Here is a 27,197-nt window from a genome sequence, read left to right on the forward strand (position 1 = left end):
CTACTTGAGCAATTGGCAAATATCCTAAGATTATAAACTTTACTAGTGTTAGCACTAGTAAATTGCTTCACCTGATTACACGAAGAACAATGACCACAAGGGAAAGTTCCCAAAAGTTCATCCCCTGCTATTGTCAGTTGTTTATATTTGGCCCCTCCACTTTCCCTCTGTTTATAGTGGGAGAACAGGGATCCCAAAGTTCTGCCCCTCCTATATGACAACTGGCATTTTGTTCCTAGAATATCACGAAGAAAATCATTAGCCATCAGAATATTCCAATTATCATTCAAAACATTTCTTACCACCTGATGGTTCCTACCAAATGTAGTAATGAACCTAAGGGTGGTATCTTGTAGATTTGATGTACGGTCCCTATACTCAAGCAATGTGTTCCTATTCTGCCTGTCCGAGCATGTACTGGCGGATACAATATCAATAGTACGATACCCCCTCTCCAAAAATCTATTTTCCAGATCAATTTTAGCATCCTCATAATCAGTAGTTGAGGAGCTAATATGTTTGATTCTGAGAAATTGAGATTTGGGGATATTGCGGATGGTGTGGCGCGGATGCATGCTAGAAACATGAAGTAATGTATTATATTGCGGATATTTACGGTAAATTTTAGTACCCAAAGTATGATCATCAGTTCGATAAACAGTAACATCCAGAAAGTTAATGGTGTCAAGATGAAAAGTAACAGAAAACTCAATTCCCCAGATGTTACTGTTAAGATATTCCACAAACTCATATAGATATGATGAATCAGCATGCCACACCATCCAGCAATCGTCCAGATATTTCCTCCAGATGTCAATCTCAACCATATAGATGTTGTGCATTGGGTTGTAAATAAGGCATTCCTCAAGGTAGGCCATAAAAAGATCAGCATATATGGGGGCAAAAGATGCCCCCATGGCCGTCCCCCGTAGTTGCCAGTAGCACTCTCCTTGGAAGTATAAAACATTTTTACTAAGCACATGCTCGGACATGCAGATAATGAGTGTATTGAAACCCGGTGGGTACAGTTCAGCTTTCTCCAACCAATATTGCATAGCCTGCAGCCCAGCCCAGTGTGGTATACTCATGTATAGGGACTTAACATCAAGTGTACACATTAACCAGTGAGGTTCTAGTTGTGTATCCTGTATAATTTGTAAAAATTGCATGGTATCCTGTATCCTAGCCCTAACTTGTTTGAGTAATGGTTTGAGCTGTTCGGTTAGGAACACTGAAAGTGGTTCAGTGAGTGAGCCATTTCCTGATACTATGGGCCTACCTGGAGGGTTGGTAATGGATTTGTGTATTTTAGGGAGTAAATACAAAATTTGTTTGGAGGGGTCACTTTCCCTGATATGTTGAGCTGTGTTAAGTGTTATAATGCCCTCTTCCACTGCTAAATCAAGAAATGCATCAATCTCTTTTTTAAATTTTGGTGTAGGATCAATTCCCATATACATGTAGCATCCAGAATCTGATAATTGTCTGAGCCCTTCCTGGATATAATAATCCATATTCAAAATAACCACTGCCCCTCCCTTGTCAGCTGGGAGTATGGCAATATTGTGATTATCTTTAAGTTCAGTTAAAGCTTTTTTCTCAGACATATTAACATTATCCTGTAAAATATGAGATTCAAAATGTGGAAAATGTAGGTCCCTTAATACAGCTTGTTGAAAAATAGCTACATTTTTATTCATGGGTGGTTGAAAAGATGATTTATGAAATCTAAATTCGGCAGATCTTTGAGAATTTGCTGTATTCTGATCTGAAAAAAATATTTTTAGGTTAAGACAACGACAGAAATCCAAAACATCTTGTGCAATTTTATATTGATCAGAAAAGAAACTGGGTACAAATCCCAATCCTTTATTGAGTAATTTCTGTTGGTCATCAGTTAGTATAGTATTGGATAGATTTAAAACATTATTACAGTTAGTTTTTGTTATTTCAGTAGGGTTTGAATCAATCCTTCCATGGATTCTGTCCCTATTACGATTGGTATGTTTCCGCCCCCCTCTGTATTTTCTACCCCTTCTAAAGGGATATTGATGTTGTTTTTTTTCTTTATAGGTGAATCAACCAAGGATGTACCCTCACTATCGGTATACGAGGACTCCTCCCCCGAGGTGCTGGTATAAGACTTGTCACTATGTTTTAGTATAGATCTTGGTCTTTTTCTGGTCCTGCCCCTAATGATTCCAGGACCAAATTCCTGAAATCTCACTGATCTTTGAATTTCAAACGGATGTCCTTTATTATAGTCCATAATATCACGATTAAATTTTTTGATCTTCCTATCCTTAGTCATTTTGTCATATGTGGTTAGTTCCTTGGACAACCCCACCACCGGGTTTTGATAATTGGTTGTGGAATTAAATTTTTTACACTCTGCACTCAAAGTTTTGACTTCCAATATGTTTGTATCAATAATCCTTTCATAATAAGAAGCCAAAATTTTTACAAAAGTCATAGAACCATCTTGTGACGCCTGGTTCCATTCATTGGTCAACCTCTGTTCAGATCTGCTGACCATGAGTCGAAGCTTGATACGAAGCCCTCTTGGGGCCATGTTTTTGTGCAAACAGGCCCTAAATAATCTAAGATGCCATATATTTGCTCTTAGCCCTTTAAGGCCCTTTTCTAAATTTTGAAAAGCCAATTCACAGCCATCAGATATGTCAACATTCTGTTGACCTGGGATGTTGCTTGGGACTGAATCTACTCCAAAAACCCTGATATCGTCCCGATCAGCACACAACCCGTCCAAAATATTATCCAAATCCATCCTAAGAAAATTATTGTGAATAATAAGTAGGTATGGGCAGGTTGTCCAAAGAAGTATACCACAATAGAGACAATGTAAGAATCAATAAATCAGATATGGAAAGTGAAGCTAAGGGCAGAACCAGAAAATGACTAATAGAATACCAATAGTATATATTTGAATAATTGGCAAAAATATGTTGCCAACAATCACTAATGGGTAGATCTATAACATGAAAGACAGTCTGAACCAGTACCAAAAATATTGCAGTATAATATATATCCTAATAATATATCACTATACATCCATATATCTCGGCTATACCTAGGCCCTAATATTCAAGAACAGTAATACTCCCAACATCCTTAACTTGCCAATTAGTTATGAATCAAATTAGCACAATATGACCAAAAGGACAATTAGACATAAATTCTCCTTACTGTCCATATAGTTGGACTATATATGTCCCCATTATATCCATTATAATGAGTAAAATGTTATTCACCAATATGTATGTTGCTTATCACTGAAAAAATAGGAATGTGATATACAGAACTATAATTAGTATGCAAGGCACTGTTTCATTCAATGACCAAAATAGTATAATATTATCCAAATCTAATATATCCTTGGTACATCCATGATATAAAACACAGAAAAACCATTATATATGAAGTATAATAGCATTTAGTCCCCTAATATAATAGACCAACTAACCATATACCTGATTAAAATGGTGGGGCCTTGTAAAAAAAACGAATCAGAATAAGGCCAAAATTTCAAAATGGGGGGGGATCCCAATAATTATACCCAACGAGGATCTATAGCTAAAGTCAAAAATCCAAAAGGATACAAATATGTTCATCAATACATAAGATTAGAATGTTATAACATGTACATTGTTTAACCTAAGCCTCAGAACAATGTCTTGTACATGAAACACAGTCATCCCAAAGAAAGAATAGAATCTCACTGAACCATATGCATGTATATAATGCGTAGTTCACATAATATTGTGAATTAGAAAATTCTTTGATATTATACATAAGATCGCATTCATATGCTGAAACATTCACAATATCTAGTGTATAACCCAATGTCCAGTGTGTAGCCCCAACAACTCCTATTTATATATTTCCCCTAGTATGCACGTACATAAAACAGTTATCCCAACGGGAGAGCCCAAAACAGAATATCACAAATATATTATACGTAAAAAAATGCCTTGATATTATATATAGAATCGCAATAATTATATTGAAACCTTCACAAGGTCCAATACATAACCAAACGACTCATATTCCTGCACTTGTCCTAGTATACACTAATACAACAATTAACTTTTATCATATCAAAAAATGCACAGAATAATATTTGAATGTCCATACATAAAGCAGAACAAGTCCCAGACCCTGATGGAAAATAAGCCAATTGAATGCTCATAAAGTGAAAAGATGGTGGCGTACTTCCAAATCAAACATAGGCCCTCATCGGCGTTTTTCAAAAATGTTGAAATCCTTTACAACTTCTGGAAATACGGTTCACAATCCAAATGTTAGTTCAAAAAGTTCCACGATGCTTCACAATCCTGTTTATGTTTGATAAAAGCCCTTTTCGGAATAATCAGCAGAGATTCATGAAATAAAAGTCTTAGATTTGGTAGAAAACAGATCAGTACCTGAACTGGATGCTTTCCACACTCCGAATACCAGAAGCAGTTCACCACACATATATGTCCAACCAATAAAGAAAACTTATAAATCCAAACATCCAGTACATATAAGTCAAAGAGTTATAAGCCAAGTAAGTCAGCTGGTTGAATACATCCGTGGAAGGAGACCTCTCCTACCGATAGTGAGGACTAAATGCCAACAGCGAGAACCAACTAAGGAAGTCAAAACGTAATGCCTCGCTCATACAGCATGCTCGGCCAAACCAAAACGAACAAAACACTAGAGGCCAGCATAAATAGTCCAATACTTTATTGTAGTAATCTTCAAGGACATAAAAATATCCCAAAAATTAATCCAGATTCAGACCGGTTTCGGCAAATGCCTTCTTCAGTGAAAAGTAGTCATGTCAATAAACACAAGACATCCTGAATATTTATATGGTACACCAGCCAATGGCAATCAATGGTATGGTCCATACCCCTATTTTTTAATAAAATGTACTGTTGGAATGATGCGTATAAAAAACAGCATATTCGTGGTAATTAAAACCACCTTAACATCCAATTAATATTGGTATATGTATATGGCTGTTATTCAAAAATACTATCCATATAAATATAAGCAAATAATGTATTTAATATTTAATAGTAGGTTTGTGGTTGTGAGCTTCTGTCAATCAACTGCATCAGTAATTGGTTAGTTAAATAACTAATAACTTGCATATGCATGAAGTAAGTTGATACCAACATATAAAACACTAAAACTAACCAAATAATAAAACATACTGGCTAACCAACAAAATATGTTAGTATAAATAATCAAAAATACTACATTAACATACTGAGCCATAAAGAAAAATACTGGATTATCCATCTTGGAGCCTTGTTTCCACCTGGTCTAAATGACCATTTATGATAAGTATATTGTTTATATACACATTTATTCATGTATAACTTGGCTCATATGGATGTCTCCTTAATGTAGTATTTTTGATTATTTATACTAACATATGTTGTTGGTTAGCCAGTATGTTTTATTATTTGGTTAGTTTTAGTGTTTTATATGTTGGTATCAACTTACATCATGCATATGCAAGTTATTAGTTATTTAACTAACCAATTACTGATGCAGTTGATTGACAGAAGCTCACAACCACAAACCTACTATTAAATATTAAATAAATTATTTGCTTATATTTATATGGATAGTATTTTTGAATAACAGCCATATACATATACCAATATTAATTGGATGTTAAGGTGGTTTTAATTACCACGAATATGCTGTTTTTTATACGCATCATTCCAACAGTACATTTTATTAAAAAATAGGGGTATGGATCATACCATTGATTGCCATTATTGTGTGTACCATATATATATTCAGGATGTCTTGGTGTTTATTGACATGACTACTTTTTTCACTGAAGAAGGCATTTCAAAAAACCGTCTGAATGGATTTTACTTTTGGATATTTTTATGTCCTTGAAGATTACTACAATAAAGTATTGGACTATTTATGCTGGCCTCTAGTGTTTTGCTCGTTTTGATTTGGCCGAGCATGCTGTACGAACGAGGCGTTGTGTTTTGACTTCCTTAGTTGGTTCTCGCTGTTGGTGTTTAGCCCTCACTATCGGTAGGAGAGGTCTCCTTCCTCGGATTTATTCAACCAGCTGACTTACTTGGCTTATAACTCTTTGACTTATATGTACTGGATGTTTGGATTTTTAAGTTTTCTTTATTGGTTGGACATATATGTGTGGTGAACTGCTTCTGGTATTCGGAGTGTGGAAAGCGTCCAGTTCAGGTACTGATCTGTTTTCTACCAAATCTAAGACGTTTATTTCATGAATCTCTGCTGATTATTCTGAAAAGGGCTTTTATCAACAAACCTTTTCTTAAGTTTTTCTGTCTATTCCTTCTAGCATGTCGAGGGATCAGTTGCTAATGTCCTCTCCTGCTCAGCTGGTGAACCTGGGAATATTGAGGCAATGTTACAATTGCCTCATGTACACAGACAACCCTCTCCTCCTCCCACAAAACACAAATACATGCGAGACATGCAACTATCCGGCCAAACTGGAGGCTGAGCTCTCTCAACATAGGACTGGCATGACCAGACAGGAGGAGAAGGTAACCACACACACTATAGACCCAGTCTCACATAATACCATCACAACCTCAAATCATACACATAAACACACAAAGACATACTCGGAGGCTCTGATCAAAAATCTACCAAAACAGCAGAGGCCACCAAAGCAGACACCCAAACAACTACCACCTCAGAACACAACACCTGCAACACATAGACCACACAGTCAGAGTGTCAAACAGTCACAGCCCTTAAGGCCAAACACAATGCCAGACACACTAGTCATTGGTGACTCCATAGTCAGACACACTGACATCCCGCTCACCAGACTGAGTAAGGAGAAGGTCACAGTAAGCTGCCTGTCGGGTGCTAGAATCCACCACATAACGCATGCACTCAGGTCTCTCAACAGCAGGTACAAGTATGACTCAATCATTGTCCACGCTGGTGTTAACGACTTGAGACGTACCTCCTTGGACTACATGAAAAGAGACATAGAGGAGCTCTCTGATTATGTAGCCCAAGCAGGTATGACCCTGACCTTGAGCAGTATCCTACCTTCACCAAGAATGATGCCACAATACAGAGATAAGATGATCAGCTTTAACAATTGGCTTAAACTCTGGTGTCATTCAAAGGGGATCCAATGTCTGTCTGCCTGGGATGACATGCTGGACAAGCCACGCTGCTTCAAGGGACGGATTGCACTTGTCACCCCTGGGATTCTGGATTTTGGCAAAGGCTCTTGCCACCCCATAGTGCCTTTTTAGGCAAGGCTCAAATTCTAAACCTACCACCCTAGAACAAAACAAAGAAAAAACTAAGGGTAATGCTGCTCAATGCCAGAAGTCTCAACCTCAAGATGCACGCACTTGAGGCCCTTCTCAGTATGGAGAACATCGATGTCTGTGCTGTGACAGAAACCTGGTTCAAGGCTCCTGAGAGCACCCCAGCACTATCAGGTTTTACCTCATATCATGCGTTCCGGCCCCAAAACCTGGACAATACCAAGAAAGGAGGAGGGGTATCCATATTCATCAAGGACACCCACACCTCAAGATTGGTGGCATCGCACGATGCATCAGAAACCATCCAGGTGCAATTAACCATAAGCAAGACTGCTCTGCAATTTGTAGCATGTTACAGGCCACCCTCGCAAACTCAGGAACCTCATATGGCCTTCCTGAAAACACTGGAGGGGATAAATGTATCTCCGAACACCATCATACTAGGTGACTTCAACTACCCTAATATAGACTGGGAACACTACTCAAGCCCAAACACTCTAGCCCAAAAGTTCCTGGAATTCATAAACTCAAATGCCATGGAACAACTAGTCACCATCCCCACAAGAGGAGAAAACATACTTGATCTCATCATCACGAACACAATGTTCAACGCCGGAAGTATACCCCTCACTGGTGAGATCTGATCACAAACTAATCTCGCTGGAGGTCCTCATCCCGCCCCCACCCGAAATGAAAAAGACCACAGTAAAGAACTTCTCGAAAGCCGACTTCACACTTCTAAAGACTAGTGTGGTCTCCTTTAAGGCCCTGAGCCGGCGGTTAACATTACTCAAACCGCTGAATCACTTACAAATGCCTTCTACCAGCACCTGCAGGGCTGCATGGATCAGGCAATCCCAAGCAAAACAAAGACTCTTTGTACCAAAGGCAAGCGTCCAGTCTGGTGGACCCCAGCCATAAACAAACTCTACAACAAAAGGAGAAAGCTACTACAAGATAGAGCAAAATCCTTAAAAGGTAAGACACCGCTGATCACTATAAGTAAAAAGCTAAGAGCTCTCATAAAATCATCCAAAGCTAATTTTGAGAAAAAATAGCTAAGGACTCTAAAGATAACCATAAGGCATTCTTTAGCTATGTCAGAAACCTAGGAGGAAACTCCCAGATATGCTCAGAATTAGTTCAAAACGATGTGAAGATTACTGATCCTACAGACATTGCCAACATACTGGCTGACAGGTTCAGTGCAAACTTCTCCCCTCCCCTAAAGGAGAGATATCTATACCAAATGATTGTAGCCCCCAAACATCTCTAACGCCCAGGTGAGAACTGCTCTCTCAAGGCAAAGAACACAGCATCCATGGGACCTGATGGTGTCCCCGGCTGTGTGCTCCATGAACTCAACGAGGAATTAAACCCACAGTTAGGACAGCTGTTTAATCTTAGTCTCACCTCCGGATCATTACCCAGGAGTGGCACAGCGACTGTGGTCCCACTCCACAAAGGCGGTGCCTCCACCAACCCTGGAAATTACCGTCCCATTAGCTTGACAAGCCTTATCTGCAAAGCCATGGAGAGGATCATAATGGATCTCATAAATAAAGACATAGGGAACTTGCAGACTTTGGATCCAACCCAGTTTGGCTTTTTCAAAGGCAGATCATGCCTTCTAAACTTGGTTGACTTTTTCGAAACAGTCACCAAGGCCATTGACGAGGAAAGGCAGTCCATACAGCCTACCTAGACCTGGCGAAGGCTTTTGATACAATACCTCACTCGGGTATCATTGAAAAACTCATCAACTTAAATGTAAACCCATACATTACAAGATGGGTTGCAAACTGGCTGAGTGACAGAACCCACAGTGTCAGAGTTGCTGGCGCCATGTCAGACTCAAAGCCTGTCACAAGTGGTGTCCCACAGGGCTCAGTCCTGGGCCCACTCTTGTTTGGCATCTACTTTTCTGAAGTACAAGCAAACACAGGAAGGTTATGGCTGACAAAGTTTGCAGATGACTGCAAACTGGGCGCCGTAGTTGAAAACACATCCGACACAGATATCCTTCAGAAGGGTCTCACAGAAACGGATAACTGGTGCCAGAGCCATGGCCTAAAGTTAAATGCCAAGAAATGCATAGTCATACCCTTCGGGAAAAATAAGGTTACCCCTAGCTACCATATAGGTGGCAATCCCTGAACACAGAAGAAGTTATTAGGGACCTGGGAACCCAGGTTGACAGTAGCCTTTCATTCGACACTCATATTGCTAAAGTAGTTAGGAAGACCTTCTACATTGCCCACCTTATCATGAAGGGATTCACATCTAGATCAAGGGAAGTCATAGTCTCCCTATACTCACCACTCATCAGACCAATGATCGAGTACAATGCCCCATTTGGAATGTATCTGACCCGACACTTGCAGCAGCTGGAGAGGCCACAAACGTTCCTCACCAAAAGGATAAAGGGTCTCAAAAATCTGTCTTATGCTGCCCGACTGAAAGAACTCCAGTTATATTCAGTTGCTTACCGCTTGCTCAGAGGTGACCTATGCCTGACATACAAGGCCATGTCAAACCCAGATTTGATGAACATGCTTCATCTCAAAAAATCTAGATCCCTCAGAGCCACAAGGCGGGAGACTTAAACCTCGACACGGTTATTAATAGGACGTGCTGGAGGGATAGATTCATCACCCAAAGACTCCCTATGCTGTGGAACAAAATCCCGGTTTATGTGAGGCAGAGCACCTCGCTGGCCTTGTTCAAGAGGAATCTTGACCAATGGATGGGAGATCGCAGATACACCCCAGGGGTTACCTCAGTGTCACTGCTCGACAGAGGCACAGCAAAATAATGGGCATAGTTTCTCCAAACTAAAGGGGTGGCGTAAGCCACAAAACTATGGGCTAGGCTTATAAATGCCCTCGGGTAGATAGCCTAGTATGAACCTATGAACCTATGAACCTATGAATCAAACATAAACAGGATTGTGAAGCATCGTGGAACTTTTTGAACTAACATTTGGATTGTGAACCGTATTTCCAGAAGTTGTAAAGGATTTCAACATTTTTGAAAAACGCCGATGAGGGCCTATGTTTGATTTGGAAGTACGCCACCATCTTTTCACTTTATGAGCATTCAATTGGCTTATTTTCCATCAGGGTCTGGGACTTGTTCTGCTTTATGTATGGACATTCAAATATTATTCTGTGCATTTTTTGATATGATAAAAGTTAATTGTTGTATTAGGACAAGTGCAGGAATATGATTCGTTTGGTTATGTATTGGACCTTGTGAAGGTTTCAATATAATTATTGCGATTCTATACATAATATCAAGACATTTTTTTACGTATAATATATTTGTGATATTCTGTTTTGGGCTCTCCCGTTGGGATAACTGTTTTATGTATGTGCATACTAGGGGAAATATATAAATACGAGTTGTTGGGGCTACACACTGGACATTGGGTTATACACTAGATATTGTAAATGTTTCAACATATGAATGCGATCTTATGTTTAATATCAAATAATTTTCTAATTCACAATATTATGTGAAATACGCATTATATATATGCATATGGTTCAGTGAGATTCTATTCTGGGTTCTTTCTTTGGGATGACTGTGTTTCATGTACAAGACATTGTTCTGAGGCTTAGGTTAAACAATGTACATGTTATAACATTCTAATCTTATGTATTGATGAACATATTTGTATCCTTTTGGAATTTTGATTTTAGCTATAGATCCTTGTTGGGTATAATTATTGGGATCCTCCCCATTTTTAAATTTTGGCCTTATTCTGATTTGTTTTTTTTACAAGGCCCCACCATTTTAATCAGGTATATGGTTAGTTGGTCTATTATCTTAGGGGACTAAATGCTATTATACTTCATATATAATGGTTTTTCTGTGTTCTATATCATGGATGTACCAAGGATATATTAGATTTGGATAATATTATACTATTTTGGTCATTGAATGAAACAGTGCCTTGCATACTAATTATAGTTCTGTATATCACATTCCTATTTTTTCAGTGATAAGCAACATACATATTGGTGAATAACATTTTACTCATTATAATGGATATAATGGGGACATATATGGTCCAACTATATGGTCATATTGAGCTAATTTGATTCATAACTAATTGGCAAGTTAAGGGTGTTGGGAGTATTACTGTTCTTGAATATTAGGGCCTAGGTATAGCCGAGATATATGTATGTATAGTGGTATATTATTAGGATATATATTATACTGCAATATTTTTGGCACTGGTTCAGACTGTCTTTCATGTTATAGATCTACCTATTAGTGATTGTTGGCAACATATTTTTGCCAATTATTCAAATATATACTATTGGTATTCTATTAGTCATTTTCTGGTTCTGCCCTTAGCTTCACTTTCCATATCTGATTTATTGATTCTTACATTGTCTCTGTTGTGGTATACTTCTTTGGACAACCTGCCCATACCTACTTATTATTCACAATAATTTTCTTAGGATGGATTTGGATAATATTTTGGATGGGTTGTGTGCTGATCGGGATGATATCAGGGTTTTTGGAGTAGATTCAGTCCCAAGCAACATCCCAGGTCAACAGAATGTTGACATATCTGATGGTTGTGAATTGGCTTTTCAAAATTTAGAAAAGGGCCTTAAAAGGCTAAGAGCAAATATATGGCATCTTAGATTATTTAGGGCCTGTTTGCACAAAAACATGGCCCCAAGAGGGCTTCGTATCAAGCTTCGACCCATGGTCAGCAGATCTGAACAGAGGTTGACCAATGAATGGAACCAGGCGTTACAAGATGGTACTATGACTTTTGTAAAAATTTTGGCTTCTTATTATGAAAGGATTATTGATACAAACATATTGGAAGTCAAAACTTTGAGTGCAGAGTGTAAAAAATTTCATTCCACAACCAATTATCAAAACCTGCTGGTGGGGTTGTCCAAGGAACTAACCACATATGACAAAATGACTAAGGATAGGAAGATCAAAAAATTTAATCGTGATATTATGGACTATAATAAAGGACATCCTTTTGAAATTCAAATATCAGTGAGATTTCAGGAATCTGGTCCTGGAATCATTAGGGGCAGGACCAGAAAATGACCAAGATCTATACTAAAGCATAGTGACAAGTCTTATACCAGCACCTCGGGGGAGAAGTCCTGGTATACCGATAGTGAGGGTACATCCTTGGTTGATTCACCTATAAAGAAAAAAAACAACATCAATATCCCTTTAGAAGGGGTAGAAAATACAGAGGGGGGGCGGAAACATAACAATCATAATAGGGACAGAATCCATGGAAGGATTGATTCAAACCCTACTGAAATAACAAAAAATAACTGTAATAATGTTTTAAATCTATCCAATACTATACTAACTGATGACCAACAGAAATTACTCAATAAAGGATTGGGATTTGTACCCAGTTTCTTTTCTGATCAATATAAAATTGCACAAGATGTTTTGGATTTCTGTCGTTGTCTTAACCTAAAAATATTTTTTTCAGATCAGAATACAGCAAATTCTCAAAGATCTGCCAAATTTAGATTTCATAAATCATTTTTTCAACTACCCATGAATAAAAATGTAGCTATTTTTCAACAAGCTGTATTAAGGGACGTACGTTTACCACATTTTGAATCTCATATTTTACAGGATAATGTTAATATGTCTGAGAAAAAAGCTTTAACTGAACTTAAAGATAATCACAATATTGCCATACTCCCAGCGGACAAGGGAGGAGCAGTGGTTATTTTGAATATGGATTATTATATCCAGGAAGGGCTCAGACAATTATCAGATTCTGGATGCTACATGTATATGGGAATTGATCCTACACCAAAATTTTAAAAAGAGATTGATGCATTTCTTGATTCAGCAGTGGAAGAGGGCATTATAACACTTAACACAGCTCAACATCTCAGGGTAAGTGACCCCTCCAAACAAATTTTGTATTTACTCCCTAAAATACACAAATCTATTACCAACCCTCCAGGTAGGCCCATAGTATCGGGAAATGGCTCACTCACTGAACCACTTTCAGTGTTCCTAACCGAACAGCTCAAACCATTACTCAAACAAGTTAGGGCTAGGATACAGGATACCACACAATTTTTACGAATTATACAGGATACACAACTAGAACCTCACTGGTTAATGTGTACACTTGATGTTAAGTCCCTATACATGAGTATACCACACTGGGCTGGGCTGCAGGCTTTGCAATATTGGTTGGAGAAAGCTGAACTGTACTCACTGGGTTTCAATACACTCATTATCTGCATGTCCGAGCATGTGCTTAGTAAAAATGTTTTATACTTCCAAGGAGGGTGCTACTGGCAACTACGGGGTACGGCCATGAGGGCATCTTTTGCCCCATATATGCTGATCTTTTTATGGCCTACCTTGAGGAATGCCTTATTTACAACCCAATGCACAACATCTATATGGTTGAGATTGACATCTGGAGGAGATATCTGGACGATTGCTGGATGGTGTGGTGTGCTGATTCATCATATCTATATGAGTTTGTGGAATATCTTAACAGTAACATCTGGGGAATTGAGTTTTCTGTTACTTTTCATCTTGAAACCATTAATTTTCTGGATGTTACTGTTTATCGAAATGATGGTCATACTTTGAGTACTAAAATTTACCGTAAATATCCGCAATATAATACATTACTTCATGCTTCTAGCATGCATCCGCGCCACACCATCCGCAATATCCCCAAATCTCAATTTCTCAGAATCAAACGTATTAACTCCTCAACTACTGATTATGAGGATGCTAAAATTGATCTGGAAAATAGATTTTTGGAGAGGGGGTATCGTACTATTGATATTGTATCTGCCAGTACATGCTCGGACAGGCAGAATAGGAACACATTGCTTGAGTATAGGGACCGTACATCAAATCTACAAGATACCACCCTTAGGTTCATTACTACATTTGGTAGGAACCATCAGGTGGTAAGAGATGTTTTGAATGATAATTGGAATATTCTGATGGCTAATGATTTTCTTCGTGATATTCTAGGAACTAAATGCCAGTTGTCATATAGGAGGGGCAGAACTTTGGGATCCCTGTTCTCCCACTATAAACAGAGGGAAAGTGGAGGGGCCAAATATAAACAACTGACAATAGCAGGGGATGAACTTTTGGGAACTTTCCCTTGTGGTCATTGTTCTTCGTGTAATCAGGTGAACAAGTTGAAGCAATTTACTAGTGCTAACACTAGTAAAGTTTATAATCTTAGGATATTTGCCAATTGCTCAAGTAGCTGGGTTATATATTTGGCCACATGCCAGTGCCTTCTATGTGGGAAAAACTTCACAATCACTTAGAATAAGAATAGGGGAACATCGGAGTGACATTCGGAATAAGAAACCCACAAATGCTCTATATCAACACACCATTAAACACCCCACAGCAAAGTTTATGTTTCTTGTTATTGACAGAATTACTGGTAACAGGAATAATCAACAGGGATGGCAAAACATACTGAGCCATAAAGAAAAATACTGGATTATCCATCTTGGAGCCTTGTTTCCACCTGGTCTAAATGACCATTTATGATAAGTATATTGTTTATATACACATTTATTCATGTATAACTTGGCTCATATGGATGTCTCCTTAATGTAGTATTTTTGATTATTTATACTAACATATTTTGTTGATTAGCCAGTATGTTTTATTATTTGGTTAGTTTTAGTGTTTTATATGTTGGTATCAACTTACATCATGCATATGCAAGTTATTAGTTATTTTACTAACCAATTACTGATGCAGTTGATTGACAGAAGCTCACAACCACAAACCTACTATTAAATATTAAATACATTATTTGCTTATATTTATATGGATAGTATTTTTAAATAACATCCATATACATATACCAATATTAATTGGATGTTAAGGTGGTTTTAATTACCACGAATATGCTGTTTTTTATATGCATCATTCCAACAGTACATTTTATTAAAAAATAGGGGTATGGACCATACCATTGATTGCCATTGGCTGGTGTACTATATAAATATTCAGGATGTCTTGTGTTTAATGACATGACTACTTTTCACTGAAGAAGGCATTTTCCGAAACCGGTCTGAATCTGGATTAATTTTTGGGATATTTTTATGTCCTTGAAGATTACTACAATAAAGTATTGGACTATTTATGCTGGCCTCTAGTGTTTTGTTCCCCTTAAATGATACCAGAAACTTAGCCAATTGTTAAAATCATGTCATTTTCTGCTTGTACTGTGGTATAATTCTGGGTGATGGTAGGATGCTGCTTCATACCCGCCTGGACTACATAATCTGAGAGCTCCTCCATGTCTCTTTTCATGTAGTCCAGGGAGGTATGTCTCAGGTCATTCACACCTGCCAGGTAGCTGACTGTTACTTTCTCCTTATTCATCCTAGTGAGTGGGACATCAGTGTGCCTCACTTTTGAGTGTCCTAGAACTAGTGTTTTGGGCATGCTGTTTTGCCTTAGGGGCTTTGCTTGAGTGGCACACTGTTTAGGAGAGTTATGTGTCTCATGATTAGTGTTGTGGTGGTCGAGTTTGTTTCTGCCTTGGAGGCCTCTGCTGTTTGGGTAGATTTTTATTGAGAGCCTCCGCAAAGGTGGGTGTGTGGTTTGTGTTTTTATGTGAAGTCAGTGCTGGTGTGTGTTCTGGAGGGCTACGTGTTCCATGTGGTATGGTGCAAGTGTTGACCTTCTCCTCTTGACCAGCTATTCCAGTCCTGGATGGAGAGTGCATGGCTTCCAATTTGGATATATAAGTGCATCTCTCGCAAGTCTGAGTGTTGGGAGATAAAAGGAGAGGGTTGTCAGTGTACATGAGGCAGTTGCTACATTGACTCAGGATGCCCAAGTTCATCAGGTTAATAGGAGAAAGCACAGGGATCTGACCTTTAGACATGTCTGGAGGAGTGGGGATTAATAATAAGTACTAGAGCTGTTTCCTTGTAGAACGTTTAGTGCTGGTAGCACTTTTGTGTTCTACAATAATTGCTACAAGAAGTCTGGTAAAGTGCTAGACTAATAAGCTAGTAAAAGTGCAGGAGAGGAGAGAACTAGCAGATCTAAGGGAAAAATTGTAGAGCAGAATTTGGCACCACTCAGAAGCTTACAAACAGTCCTGGATATAACAAGTCTGTATCTGGACTAGACCAGTTACAGGAAAGGCAGGAAACAAGCACAAACGCAGGCTTTTAAACCAGAAAGTTGAAAGGGATGGAAAAACTGTCCAAACGGCCAATGATCTACAATTTCTGGGCTGGAAACTGCTCCTCTTGTGGTAGATAGGCTACCAAGTGCTTACCACTCCCACTGATAAGCTAGAAGGTTTCCCTCCAACACAGAAATGCTTGGCGGGCTCAGAAGCTGACATACAGTTCTGGATACAGCAAATCTGTAATCATCTTACAGAAATTGTAAAAAAAAGTTATCACTCAGAATGGTTATCCAATCCTAAAACCCACCCTATCATTATACAGCTATCTCTTACCCCTTCATACCCATCATATATAGACACACATACTCACTCATAACCTTATCTTCATTTAACACAATAATATTCACAGCTTCATTCATAGCTATACCATAATAATTAAGAACTTCTAAATCTGTCTATATTAATTTTTATATCCCTTCCTTAAGTCCTTCCCTGAATATAATTTTTATCCACATATGCTGTCTGCTTCCACACATTAATGGCTACTGTTTTCCCCCAAAAGGACAAATAAAGAAACCCCATCAGTGCAGGAGGGATAGACAACCTTGAATTGCCCTTAACAATGATCTTTTCAGAGCTCTAGGGTCGGGCATCGTGTCCTGACTTATGGTCTCTGACAATATGGAGTTTGCAGGTCCTCCCAGTGTCTATGGATTTTCCCTGAGTATTTCAGTTTCCATCCAAAATTGTGTTGGTTGATTGGCTAGGCTAAGTTGCCCGTATATTAATATAATGCAGTTACTCTTGCCCTTGTGGCCTAGACAGTGACTGAAAAATATCTATGGGTCAGACCAGTTAATAAATTATAAAATAAAATATACACAGCTCCCAGGGTGCTGTTTATATTTTACCTGATTCTTGCACTGTGTTGGCCTGGAATTTTTATCTTCCACACATCACCACTACATACATATATTATTTTCAGCTTCCTCTCCACTTCTCAAATATCTATCATCCTCCAATTATTTCTTCATTTATAAGATTAATTGGGTTTTTGTGCCATTTATGTAACATTTTCATATGCTAATTCCATGGTGGTACCACCCTTTAGTTTCACATATGCCCTCCATACATCTCCCGGTAATTGTTGTGTAATAATCTCCTGTCCTCAACACTCTATCTCTCACATCTCAGTCCAGTTTACCCAGTTTTCTCTTCTTTCTAGGTTTCAGTATATCTTATACAATCATCTTATCCTCTTTCTCATCCAATCTTCCCATGTGACTCTCCTGCCTTCAACAAACTTTACATTTTCAAGCATCCTCAACTTAATCCAGCCTTTTACTGCCTTCTACACTTGACTAAAATTAGCCATTTTGTCTAAGACCAAAGTTATGTTGTAATATCTTGAAATCCTTGACTCTACAGTGATGTGTCAGTGATACTAATATCATATTGCTCACCCTCAAAATACTGATTTTTGTTCAGCCTTACCCTAGCAGGACTTTTCCTTTCACCATAATCCTTTAATTGTCACACAAAGTCTCCCCTTTATCTGTCTTCTAGCAACAACCACCTAACTTACACCCTTGTTCAATACTCTGCCACTCCTTCTGCTTCTAATACTGGTTCTTGCCCCTTACTTACTCTTCCTTTCCTGTGCAGCCCACTCACCCACTCCACACTTCCCCACCAAGTTTATGCATCACCTGCTTCCAGTTACCATCATCATCATCATCAGCCCCCTTTTTCCCATTTTCTACATGGGGTCTGGCTATTGTGTTATCTGTCATCATCTCTCTCGATTCAATGCCGCACTCCTGTCTTCTTTGACACTCATCCCTGACTGTCGCAGATCGTCTTTCATAAAATCCATCCACCTCTTTGCTGGATGTTCTTGTTTCCTTATGTTCTTCCTGTCATGAGACCAGTTGGCATAAAGGTTAAGGTCTTTTCTTCCCCTGCACAAAATGAAGGTTTGATCCTGACCACCAGCCAATGGCTGTTTAGAGTTTACATTTTCTAACTCCTCCCACCTCCAAAAAACATGCTGATTGTTTCCATCTCAAACTCACCAATGAATGGACCTGTGGGCAGCAGCACAGACTCTACATGGTGCCCTGTAGGGAAGAAGAGTTATACAGACCAACACTTTGGGCATCTACTATGCAGTGCAGTATCCTCAAGGCAGGAAAACACAGATCACAGACTATACACCATGGCATAACAAGCCACTCATCAGTGTAAAATATGGCTCTAGGTGATTTGGTGATTTCAGTTAGCAGCCACAATGTAAAGATTCAAGTCTAACCTTAACTTTCTCTGTTTCTATCATCTTGCATTGTCCCCAACCTAATTGTTGGCCTCTTTTCCTCTCCAAATAAACCAATAAACCTGTTGGATGCATCTCCTACCTTCATACCCACTATAATTTTGTCCCAAGCAGAGGACGCCTTATATGATACAAAATTATGGATAAAATTATCATACTAATCATATCTACATGCCCTAGAAAGCTGAAAGCCTTACTTGTACATCTGGTCAACAGCTTTTTCAACCTTCCTGTTAACTCTGCCTTTACTGGAGGGTAAACGTTCAAATTCTACTAATATAAATGACTTAAAGATACTTATGTCACAAAGACAAATTTGTAATAATAAAATTGTGCAATATGTGTGTCTTAATAATTAATTTGTGGTCACACTTCCTGAGCTAATATAGGTAAATAAAAGCAGAAATGATATTATAGCATGTGGCAATTACACAATTTAACATTGTAACAGAGGGGATTACATGACGTATGAATGTCATTAACATGCTGAGTTGAGATGACAGCAAGGACAGTACATACAAAATACAAATTCCTCAAAAGCCACAAAGAATCTGCCCCATCCCATCAATGTTGTCAATGATCTGTGTGTTAACTGTGTGTGCCACAGAAACAGGCATAACACATGCAGGAGGAGGATGATCATATGCCCTGTAATATTCTAATGGTTATGCATCCCATATGTAGATGTGTGTGGCCTTACAAGTGTGGAAATAGAGTATAACATACATAATACTCTTGCATGAGGCAGTCCTGCCTGACACAGTTATCGTGCCCACAGATAATTATGTCTTCTTCTTCTTTTGGCTGCTCTCGTTAGGGGTCGCCACAGTGGATCACCTGTTTCCACTTCTCCATGTCCTCTGCATCTTGATCTGTCACACCAACCACCTGCATGCCCTCTCTCACCACATCCATAAACCTTATCTTAGGCCTTCCTCTTTTCCGGTTACCTGGCAGCTTCATCCTTAGCATCTTTTTCCCAATATACTCAGCATCCCTCCTCAGCACATGTCCAAACCAACATACTCTTGCCTCTCTAGCTGTCTCCAAACTTTCCAACCTGGGCTGACCCTCTAATATACTTATTCCTAATACTGTCCACCCTTGTCACACCTAGTGCAAATCTTAACATCTTTAACTCTGCCACGTTCAGCTCTGATTCCTGCCTTTTTGTTAATGCCACTGTCTCAAACCCATATAACATAGCTGGTCTCACTACCCTCTTGTAGACCTTCCCTTTCACTCTTACTGGTACTCGTCTGTCACAAATCACTCCTGACACTCTTCTCCACCCACTCCATCCTGCCTGTACTCTCTTCTTCACCTCTCTTCCACACTCACCATTACTCTGAACTGTTGATCCCAAGTATTTAAACTCATCCACCTTCACCAACACTACTCCCTGCATCCATACCATTCCTCTATCCTCCCTCTCATTCACAGACATATATTCTGTCTTAGTCCTGCTGACCTTCATTCCTCTTCTCTCTAGAGCATATCTCCACCTCTCCAGGGTCTCCTCCACCTATTCACTACTCTCACTACAGATCACAATGTCATCTGCAAACATCATAGTCGGCAGGGACTCCTGTCTGATCTTGTCTGTCAACCTGTCCATCACCATTACAAATAAGAAAGGGCTCAGAGCTGATCCTTGATGTAATCCCACCTCCACCTTAAACACATCCGTCACTCCCACCGCAGACCTCACTGCTGTCACACTATGCTTGTACATATCCTGTACCACTCTTACATACTTCTCTGACACTCCCAACTTCCTCATACAATACCACAACTCCTTTCTAGGCACCCTGTCATATGCTTTCTCTAAGTACACGAAGATGCAATGCAACTCCTTCTGACCTTCTCTGTACTTTTCCATCAACACTCTCATAGCAAACATCACATCTGTAGTGCTCTTTCCTGGCATGAAACCATACTGCTGATCACTAATCATCACCTCCCTTCTTAACCTAGCTTCCACTACCCTTTCCCATAACTTCATGCTGTGACTGATCAATTTAATCCCACTGTTGTTACTACAGCTCTGCACATCACCCTTATTCTTAAAAATCTGTACCAAAACACTTTTTCTCCATTCCTCAGGCATCCTCTCACTTTCCAAGATTTCATTAAACAATCTAGTTAAAAACTCCACTTCCATTTCACCTAAAAACTTCCATGCTTCCACAGGTATGTCATCTGGACCAACAGCCTTTCCGTTCTTCATACTCTTCATAGTTATCCTTACTTCCTTCTTGCTAATCCATTGCACTTCATGATTCACTATCCCTACATCATCCAACCTTCTCTCCCTCTCATTCTCTTCATTCATCAACCCCTAAAAGTACTCTTTCCATCTGCTCAACACACTCTCCTCATTTGTGAGTATGTTTCCCTCATTATTCTTTATCACCTTTACCTGCTGCACATCTTTACTAGCTTGGTCCCCCTGTCTAGCCAATCGGTACAGGTACTTTTCTCCCTCCTTAGTGTCCAACCTTTCATACAACTCTTCATACGCCTTATCCTTAGCCTTCGCCACCTCTCTCTTTGTCATGCTCCTCATCTCCTTATACTCCTGTCTACTTTCTTCATCTCTCTGACAATCCCACTTCTTCTTCTTCACCAGCTTCTTTCTCTGTATACTCTCCTGTACTTCTTCAATCCACCACCAGGCCTCCTTGTCCTCCTCCTCCTTCCTCTTTCTAGATGTCACACCAAGCGGCTTTCTAGCCATCTCCCTTACTAGCTCTGCTGTAGTTACCCAGCTATTCGGTAACTCTTCACTGCCACCCAGTGCCTGTCTTAACTCTTCCCTGAACTCCACTTCATAATTACCCTTTTTCAATTTCCACCATTTGATCCTTGGAGATGCCCTCACACTCCTCCTCCTCTTCTTGATCACCAGTGTCATCCTACAAACCACCATCCTATGCTGCCTAACTACACTTTCCCCTGCCAACACTTTACAGTCTCCAATCCCCTTCAGACTGGCCCTTCTACATTAGATATAATCCACCTGTGTGCATCTCCCTCCCATACTGGAGCACATGCCTTATATAGGCAACGATATACATTGTATAGTCTCATGTCCTCAGTCCTGAGGAGGTGTCTCACTATAACTGATATAGGAGAACAATCTATTCAAATTCAATACAGCCTTTCAAAAGGAACTTCAGAATAAACTCTTGCAAGAAGAAACAGCATCAACACATGACCATAGCAAATGTGGGTGAAAACACTGTTAACATGTATACTGACCCACTAATGCTGGATTCGAACCATAGTTAAGATGAAAAATCAAGCTGATAGATTTGATAATTATCTCAACACAAAACAAAGGAAATCCTATTTCACACATGTCAAAATCTTACCATTGAAGGCACAGTGATAACCTATTCAGCCAGTGGAAGATGTAGGTATTATCCTTCAGCAAAGTAATGACAGCATGACAATGTCATAAAATGACATTTACATCCGTCATAACGTATCATTCAAGTATAACATCACAGTAAGAAATAATGTGGCATACATCTGGAATCAAACCCTTGAAGCTGTGGTCAAAAATCAGTCTTCAGACCAGTGAGTTATGTCAGCAATCCACAGAGGAAGTTGCACTTTATGGTATCCAGTAGTCAAATTGTTTAACTGTTAAGTATTGCCTTTATTCTACCTTTACTCTAAGCAGCTTTGTGAGGGGATAATTGGACTACAGTGGATGATGGCAACAATTGACCTAGTTTTGCCATAGGACATAAGCAGCCATTCGTCTTCATTCAGCAGTGGTGTGTGATGCCAAATGCTGAGGACAAAAAGTGAAGACTTTCTTATGGGCCATTTCTGGTCATGTGTGTTGTGTATGATTCTATTTTTTTGACCAAATTAAACGTGTGAAAAAGGAGTTGATAAGAAATAGGTGAAATGGATGGGGGGCAAGCAGAGGGGAGGACATGTAAAAAAACAGAGCAATTTGCAGTAGTGGGAGAGAAGCACAGCTATCTACCTTTTCACAACATAAATGTAGAAACTAAGACAAAATTTGCTGAATTTGGACTGTCACCACACCAAAGGTAGGTAGCAGCAACAGAATAATGTTGTAGAGTCAACTGTGCCAAATCAAGTGCATCAAGAAGAAACTTAGGTGAGGTGGGAGCTATTTATGGGATGAGGTTTTTTTTGTGGGACAAGTGCTCATTTTTTCTTTTTCTTATTTTGAAAGAGAGAGACGTGTTGGAGAAGGGGCATAGAAATGTGAGGGCCAGGTAGGTGGGTAAGTGAGGAAGCAGGCACACAGGACATACAAGACAGACAGGGATGTTGTTGAACATAAAAGGTTGGAGGACATCATGATTGGGGATAGGTAGGGGACATTGCAGGAACACCCACAATCAAGACTGAGAGCAGTGAGAATCTAGTCCTCACCTCAGAACTGTCATCACTGTCTCCTGTCACAGTTTCATGTGTCAATGCTCAGTGTGGCATAGTCTTAGCAATATGATGAAGCACCTTTTCAACATGGCTGATTCGGGCACCAAGGCACCTTTCCATGATATCCTCCACCAGCCCTGTGAGCTCTTGCTGAGTGCCAAAAATCCCCACCCCTGCTACTACTCCTGGAGCATACCAGTGCACCAGCAGCTGTGACAGTGCAACAGACACACACACACACACACACACACACACACACACACACACACACACACACACACACACACACACACACACACACAATCAAATGGGTTTCATAATTAAGTCATTAATGAGATATGCTACCTAGAAAACTGTAGTTATCAAAGCATTACTGAGAAATTTCTTGCAATCAACTTACTTATGATGGCCATTTTTATGCAGTGTTACTATCCTAATCAAATTGCTGTTAGAAGTTGCAATCAAACACCCTTTGTGAAAATAACTATTTGGATTTGAAGCCTAGATCACCTGTGTCCTGTCTCTAAAGTCATTACATTTACACCTTGTACCACAGACATAGTTATATCACAGGCATATGCTCTCCACTCAGTACTGTCCAGAGTGCTGATGTTCGCACATTTCCGCTAAGCCTGTTTGCACTACAGAAGGCTGCCCAAATAAAATTTTTCACTTTTTTCCATAAGCGGGTAAGTTTGATTGCATAAAAAAAACAAACCAGGAAGAAACTTTGCAGTGTGGAGGGTGTGATGTTCACTTCCTAAATTATGTTATGCACTTAGTTCACTTAATAAAAATCGAACTGTAAAATATAACTGTAAAATACGTGCTACAAAATAATCGAATAGAAAATAGTAAGTTGAATTAAAAATGGAATATCTGTTTTTAAGTCTGATTGCATGCCGCTCAGCAGTGAGCAAGTGTAGAAGGCAAGAAACATAAAAAAAAAACTATGAAGCTGTGATGAAAGTAAGTCAGAATTCTTAAGTAGTAATTTCTGCATTCCATAGGTTCATAGGTAGGTACCTATCTGTTGGCCCTAGAGCCTATATAAGCTTAGCCAAAAGGTACCCTGGCTTTCGCCACCCAAGAAAATTATTTTCCTGTGCCCCTGATGAGCAGAGCCACAGACGTGATCCCCGGGATGAATTTCCTATCTCCCATCCAATCATCAAGATTTTTCTTGAAGAGAGCTAATGAAGAGCTTTGTTTGATATAGGTAGGTAGTTTGTTCCATAGTATGGGAAGTCTCTGGGACAGGAATCTATCCCTCCAGCATGTTCTGTTTATTGTGGTGACAAGGTTTAGGTCCCTAGAGCGGGTAGCTTGGAGGGATTGGGATTTCTTTAAGTGGAGCATGTCTAACAGCTCTGGGTTTGACATAGCTTTGTATGTTAGGCAGAGATCGCCTCTGACTAGGCGATATGCAACAGAGTAAAGCTGGAGTTTTTTGAGATGGTCTGCGTAGCACATTTGTTTGAGGCCAGTAATCCTCTTTGTGGGGTATTTCTGCAGCCTTTCCAGTTGTTGTAGATGTCTTGTGAGGTACATACCAAAAGGAGCATTGTACTCTATAATGGGTCTAATGAGTGACGAGTAGAGGGGAACAATGACCTCTTTTTTCCTGAATGAGTCCCTTCATATAATATAGATTTGAACCCCATAGCAGCTCTGTTATGGGTCCAAAGTCACTGAATTTGCAGCTTGCATCACAGAAATCGATATATATAGTGCATATCACTCACTCATTTCAAATACTGTGCAGCGGTGCCAAGAATGTTTATGCTAATGAAGACTATGGAATTTAAATTTTTCACTTTTTCCTTCACTAGTGAGACTTTTTTTGTGATCTGCTAAGCAGCATGCAAATTGCAAAGGCAAAAAAAAAATAAAAAAAATAAATAATTTATATTTCACAGTACAAAACACAAGGCTAAACATGTCTTGCATTTCCATTCAACGGTTATATCCATAAAAAGACGCATGCTGCATTTTACATCTGATATTAGAAGCAGCATATAGGCTACACATTATCAGCATGTCATGTAGCATTCATAGCTCAGAAAGGGGACATACAGGCAATGACAGGAGGTCATGTCAGGCAGACTGCATACAATTAGTCAGCACACAAAGTATGACATTAAGAAGTACTTCCTACTGTGATGAGGTATTATTCTGGGAGTTTATACAACATGTAACACATCTGTCCATACTACTCATGTTAATCCTTTTGTATTATAATACTGTACAACCTATCATATTGTACAACACTCCTTGCTAATAATACTATTGAGGACAACAGGTGACTAGACAACAGCAACATCATTGCAACCTCAAGTCACATGAACTGCAGGTCAGATATGGAACATTCATCACAAACTTCTTAATGTCATACTCTGTGTCCTGACTAATTGTATGCAGTCTGCCAGGCATGACCTCCTGTCATTGCCTGTATGTCCCCTTTCTGAGCTATGAACACTACATGACCACCACATTGCTACTGTGGTCAGAAAGTCCTTCTATGTGGCACATCTCATTACTAAGGGTTTTGCATCCAGGAAGAATTTTATTTATTTTATTTTACATTTGTTGACCGGGCTAGTCTAACTGGATATATGTCCATTTTCAGTAGAGGCCAGGGGAGATAAGCTCCAAGACAGAAACAAGAAAAACAACAAAAAAATGAATAATAGCAACAGTCTCATATACACTGCATATTCAAGGTTAAAACAGAAAAATTCAGCGAGGACAAAAAAAAAATCCTAACAGTGCAAAAATGCATGTACAATACAACATACAGGTACAATACATAAAAAAGAAGAAATAAAAACAAAGAAGACAGGTTAATTGTATTAAAATAAAGAATTCCCTCAGTAAAAATGTATCCACAGAGGTTGGACATAGTGGACAAGAAAGAAGTCAATGTCTCCCTCTACTCTTCCCTCATTAGAACAATCATCGAGTACAATGCCCCATTTGGCATATACCTCACTAGACACCTGCAACAACTAGAGAGGCCACAAAAGTACCTCACAAAGAGGATCCTAGGCCTTAAACACTTGCCCTATATGGGCAGACTCAAAAAACTCCAACTATTCTCTGTCTCATATTGCCTACTTAGAGGCAATCTCTGCTTGACTTACAAAGCCATGTCTGACCCAGCTCTGTTAGAAATGCTGCATCTAAAGAAATCCCAATCCCTCCACACTACACACTCCAGAGACCTTAGCCTCATTACTACAATCAACAGAACATGCTGGAAGGACAGGTTCATAACCTAGAGACTGCCCATGCTATGGAATAGACTTCCCATACATGTCATGCAGAGCACCTCTCTGACCCTCTTCAAGAGAAATCTTGATGAGTGGATGGGAAATAGAAAATTCACCCCGGGAATAAATCCAGTGGCTCTACTCGACAGAGGCAATGGGAACTTAGGTCAGGTGGCATGATGTCAGGGTAGTTCTATGGGCTAGGCTTGTAAAGGCTCCAGGGCCATTAGCCTAGAACACACCTATGGACTTCAGCATATACATTTTATGTACAACATATTATTCTTCTATATTTTTGCATTTCCAGTTAAAAATTAAAATATATTCAAGCTAGATTCAAACCCTGCATCATCTGTCCTGCTTCCTTAAACTCATTTCATTTACACTGTGTGCTGCAGTAATACTTAGATGAGATGTAGAAGTTCTTCTCTTACGGCTGTTGAGAGTGCTGTTGCAAGGTGTACCTGTGCCACTCTAAAATGTGCCAGTGATGGCATCCCAAATTAAAAGTCTCAGTCTGTACCTTGGGCAGTGGGCTTTTGGTCACTGTCACAAAATGCTGCCACTCCAAAGTGTGCTTTGCAAAAACACACACAATTGGCATAAGTGCTCAGAACACAGATTACATAATTTCTACTCAATATTTCTCTACTTCTTATGTTTAT

This window comes from Protopterus annectens, chromosome 3.part0 (assembly GCF_019279795.1).
Source record: "Protopterus annectens isolate FY-2018-M chromosome 3.part0, PAN1.0, whole genome shotgun sequence".
In the NCBI taxonomy this organism is placed as follows: Eukaryota; Metazoa; Chordata; order Ceratodontiformes; family Protopteridae; genus Protopterus; species Protopterus annectens.